The sequence below is a fragment of the Pteropus vampyrus genome, unplaced genomic scaffold (assembly GCF_000151845.1).
Source record: "Pteropus vampyrus isolate Shadow unplaced genomic scaffold, Pvam_2.0 Scaffold82, whole genome shotgun sequence".
Classification (NCBI taxonomy): Eukaryota; Metazoa; Chordata; class Mammalia; order Chiroptera; family Pteropodidae; genus Pteropus; species Pteropus vampyrus.
Window position 1 is genome coordinate 7,161,989 of NW_011888863.1, and position 5,742 is coordinate 7,167,730.

At 31.6% G+C, this 5,742-nt stretch overlaps 1 non-coding gene across 1 annotated transcript; it reads right to left on the reverse strand.

Moving 5' to 3' along the window:
- Window positions 1-4,978: 4,978 nt before the first annotated feature.
- Window positions 4,979-5,097, reverse strand: LOC111741896. Its single transcript, XR_002781116.1, has one exon. It is a non-coding gene; the product is annotated as a 5S ribosomal RNA (ribosomal RNA).
- Window positions 5,098-5,742: the final 645 nt, after the last annotated feature.

Sequence of the window (5,742 nt, forward strand, 5' to 3'; positions counted from 1 at the left end):
ACTGAATCATAAACTTTAAAAGAGTGACCATTATATTATGGTACGTAAATTATAGCTCACTGAAGCTGTTATTTTTTTAAGCTGATTTATCACCAGGGAGCTCATTTAATTTTGAATACCTTAAATATTTAAAATTAATTATAAAATACAAATTCATTTTAGAGAATTTTGAATTGTAAAAATTGAAACCATAACATAAAGGACAAAAATGTACAGAAAAGACACCATTAAAAATTGAACTGAGAAAAATGTGTGTGGCACATATGCAAAAAAGGTTAATAATAATAACAATAAATCAATAATAATAAAAGATCTTTCACAAATTAAAACAAAATCCAAATTATAATAATGAATTAGGAAACCATGTTTTTGAAAAATGTACATATGACAAACATATAAAAATAACCTCATTCGTAGTCAAGTAACTACAAAATTTAACAATATGATAATCTTTTAAAAAATGATAAAACCCAGTATAGGCCAGATTTGAGGGGAACTAGGTAATTGTGTATACTGCTGATTAGAAAATAAATTGATACTGTATTTCTCTAAACTGTTTAACAGCATTACAGTTTTGCATGCTTAGAAATTCATTTCTAACAGTTTATCTTAAGGAAAATATCATAAATGTGTTCATTGATTTAGCAACAAAAATACATTTTGAAACATTATTTGTAATATTAAAAATGTTAGAACACTCTGCATTTTCAAAACAGGGAATTTATTAGATCAATTATGATATATCCATAAAAACGAACACCATTCAGATATTTAATAAAAAATAATCAGATGATAGAGAAATGCATACAAGTTTATTGATTTACATATAATTAAAAAAGCAATGAAATGCTCACAGTGCTTATGTCAGTTGTTTGGCTTAATGGTTATGGTAATTGGTGCTCAACATGTCTTCCAGCTTCATCTCTGATGCTTTCCTATTCTGTAGAGACTAGAAAGTTAACAATTTCATTTCTTAGACTCCATTGCATCTTGCATTCTGTATCTAATTATCATCCACAACTCCCATGCCATTGCAGGAGATTTGAAAGGTGCGAGTGGAGCAGAGCTATACTTGTATTACTCCTGCTACTTCTTCTGACAAGCATAGTCACAGAAGCATTTGTTTTTTTGCCACGGTATCATCGGGGGTCCCAGTGTCAAGCCATTTGTAATGTCATTGTCAAGAAGCTGCACATGGAACATTACTTTGCTATCGTGTAGTATAACAGGTACAGGGTAGATTGTGGAATAGTTTTCTAATCCTGACAATGATGTCATGATTTTAAATCCTAACTTCTATTCTTTGAAGAACCAGTAGTTCCCTGAATATGACTGTGGGATTCATTTCTGAAAGCACTACCTAGATTCTGTCTTTTTACCTTTTATATAATTCTATAAATCTTTTAGTACTTAGTAAAATCTCTTTTGGTTTACTCTGGCAGAAATGATTCTGTCATCTCCAAGTGAACATTCAACACTGATACAATTGGATTATTTTTATTTTAGTTCTTTAGCTTATATGTATTATCCAAATTTTCAACAATAATCATGTATTATTATTGTGATATAAAAACTATGAATATACTAGTAATGATAATAATAATGTTTAAGAAAAATCTAAAATTTATAAAAGATCTTTTAAGATTACAAATTTTGGAACAAGGTAATTAAGATTTTGGGCTCTGGAGACAGTGTAGGTTTAAATCTCAGCACTGCCACTTCCTCCTTAAGTATTTTTAAGCAATAACCCTAGCAAAACCTCAGAGTCATTTTCTATAAACTGAAGATTTTAACACTTTATTTATGGTATGAAGATTAAATGAGATAATATGTGCAAAGCCAAAATCCTAATGCTTAATATTTTACAGGAATTCAATAAATGGTGGCAGCCTTACAGTCTCCCTTAAACTTTGATAGAGTTCAAATCTCTTCATTTTGATCATAAGAACATCCATGCATATCTTTCTTAAATACTTTGCTTTGAACTACATTTTGTTATGCTGCATCAAAGCAAATTTAGATAAATGTCCTAATCTCATTTAAATTAGATGCAAAAAATACAAAAATATTAAATGAAAATTATTTCTCCATATGAGCTCATACTTCATTACCATTGACATCACTGAAGAAAAAAATTCTGCTCTAGATTTAAGTGACTTTAGGATTCTTTCAGCTCACTGATTGTTTCAAATTAAAACAAGTGCCAGCCTTGTGCTCAAAATACAGCAACACATCAATGTCTGATAATTAAAGAGTTTATGCTTCCTAGAGTCACATACATAACTCTTAGCAGAGTGAATAACCAATGAGAGCACATAATGAATTTTCTAGGAATTTAAAATAAGAATGTGCTTCTGATTTGTTTTAACTCAAGTATCCAGAGTATATAGAAGTAAATGTTACTCTTATATATACACCTGAATATTGTGTTATTACAGATAGATCTCAGAAACTGTCAATGAACTCAAAGCACATTGTTTAGTAGAGCTAATGGTTTCTGCTGATGTAGTTGCAGTCACATATTCTTTTGCAATGTTGAAATGCCTAAGGAAAAGAATGCAATATGTGACCACTGCATAAATAAATAGAAAACCACCTTTTATGGGGTTCAAACTTACCACTTTGGTTTTACTGGCATATACAATAAACACTGAGCTGATCTGGTAAGTTTTAATTATGAATAAATTATCTCAGTTACTCTGAATTTGTAATTCCTGTATTCTTGAGAAAAATGATGTTTGCGAGGATTATTCCTTGAGATATGTGCTCCTAAGTTGTAGATAACTATCTGAGATTCCTTTCTGCTTTAACTAATGAGAATGAGATTAAGGATGCTTCTTTAAAACTTTTCCTTTTAAATAAGTATTTGGCATTCATTTGTTAAAGTGAAAACTTGTTAATAAGTACAAGAACTGTGTTCGTTCATTCATCCATTCATTCAATATATATATTTTTGAGATTTACTAGGCAATGTTCTAAGTGCTGAAGATATAACAGTGGACAAAATAAGCAAGAATAGAAATGGTGCAGCCACTTTGGAAAACAGTTTGGGAGTTTCTCAAAATACTTGACATACGGTTACCATATGACCAGAAATTTCACTCCTAGGAATTTACTCAAAGAGTTGAAAACATGTTTACACACACAAAAAGTTGTATGCTAATATTTATAACGTAATTATTTCTGGGAGCTAAAAGTGGTAATATCAATAAACTAATGAATGAATAGACAAATGTGGTATATCCTTATACAGGAATGTATTCAACAATACAAATGAATGAAGTATTAGTACATATTACAACATGGATGAACCTTATAACATTGTGCCAAGTCAAAGAAGCCAGTCACAAAAGACCACATATTGTATGATTCCATTTATATGAAATGTCCAGAGTACACAGATCCATTGAGACAGAACCTATAGAGACAGAAAGTAGATTGGTGGCTCTCTGGAGTATTAGAGTATTGTGAAAGGGGAAAATGAAGGAATGGGGAAATGATTGCTAATGGATATAGATTTTTTTTTCTGAAAAGATTTTCTGAAAATGTTTTAAAATTAAATAGTGGTGATGTTTGTACAATTCTGATTATACTAAAAAACCACTGAGTTATACATCTTAAAAAGAGTGAATATTATGGTATGTGAATTATATCTCATAAAGCTGTTATATTAAAAAGTTGAAAAATTAATTGTGAATTCCCTTTATGCCAGGTAATGTCTCAGGATCTGGGGATACTGCAGATGTCAAAAAGTATAAATCTGCATTCGCAGCTAACCATTTTTCAGTAAATGTTTTTTGAAATTGTAAGACCATGTGCTGTGTTTGAACAAAGGTTTATTCTAAACGAAATTATCACTGATGTTATAGTTCGAGGAATATTATGTAGAAGGGGTAGGATTTTTCCTCTTACAATATTATGTAAGGAGCTCAAAATAATCGAGATGACTCAGAGCATGGCAGAAGGTGTCACTAAAAGAAAAGGAACATACTCCTTCCATTTAGGATAAAGCTTAAAACAATCTAGAAAGCTTTTAGAAGCATATTTTCCTAAACTTTTATATTAGAATTTCATGGAAGATGGCCATAACCTATAGAAAATTTTAGGAAGTGACAGCAATTAATAACTCTGTGCTTAACCTTATATTGGTATATCAATGTACCTGCTGATGATATTGTGCCAGGTTTTTGTTCTGGAATAAAATGATCAACCAGTAGTTATTTTTATAAATTGTAATTGTGGAAACAGAAATATAAATTGATCATACATTAAACGAAACATGAAATATGAGTTAAACAGAAAGATAATTATATGCATCAAATTATATATTACATACTAAGAAAGACACAGGGCTCATTCATGTCAACATGACTAGGCAGTAATACTCTGTTATTTAATTAAACACTAACCTATTGTTGCTGTAAAGGTATTTTTGTAGATGTGATTAACATCTAATATCAGTTGACTTTAAGTAAAGGAGATTATCTTTGATAATTAGTTGAAAGGCTTTAAGATCAAAATTTAGGAAAAAAAAATTTCACAAATAGGCTGCAACTCTAGTTCCTGCCCAGCCTCTAGACTGCCAGCCTTTTCTACAGATTTCAGACTTGCTAGTTCCAACAATTGTGTAAGCCAATTCCTTGAAATAAATCTCTTTCTCTTATCTCCTCTTTATCTATTGTTTGTCTGTCTATCTGTCATCTATCTATATCTATCATTTATCTATCTTACCAGTACCATTTCTCTGTTAGAATCCTGACAAATATATATTTTGGCACCAAGAGTGGTTCTAAAAGAAGAGAATTTTAGGATGTTTTTAAAATTGGTTCTGGGATTTCTGGAAGTGGTTCTCTAATCTCATTAGATTTAAAGATATCAATGATTCTTTTTTTTTTTTTTTTAGGCAAGGCAACCCTTGGTTGACCTCACAGATTGCAAGGACCTTGTCAGCTTACGATCCCTTATTTTTTATTTTTTATGCCTACAGCACCTGGACTTCCTAGGTGGTCTCCCATCCAAGTACTAACCAGGCCCGACCCTGATTAGCTTCTGAGATCAGACAGGATCAGGCTTGTTCAGGGTGGTATGGCCATAGTCAATGATTCTATTTTGGGTTTTAAAGAAAAGACTGGCAGTCCATGGCATGATTGTGGCTATAGAGAAATGCAAAATATTGCTATTGGCTACTACAAATTAAATACTTACAAAAGGCAAAGTTCTGCGTGGTCTTGCACTTGATAACTTAGAATATTTTAGACAAACTAAGGAATATAAAGAGATTGAATGATTGTTCCTAACTGTACTAAGGAAAGTGAGCAAGGAAAAGGATGAGCTCACAATTTCAAATTCCCAACTCAATTCTACATAAATGATCTGAAAGCTTCTGTGTCTGCCTTGAAAGAAATCCTTAACTCCTTTAGTTACAGAGTAGAGATTTCTGAAAATCAAACACAGTTTCATCTGAGTGGTTAGATTACTATACAAATAGAAGTCCCAATTTTACAGGTGTTCCATATTAAAATTAAGGAATTTATTAGGAAGGAGTGGAATGCTGAAAATTGGAATAGGGACATATGGGAAGATGGCAATGAAGTTCAGTACACTGAGTCTCTAAATTCTGCTGAGTCTTCCTTTCCAGTAGAAACAGCCCTTCCACCTCGTCTGAAGATGTTTACTCTGCTTTGCCTGAAGAACTTGTAATGACCTCCCCTGATGTAGTTGCCTTATGGACACCCCTGATTC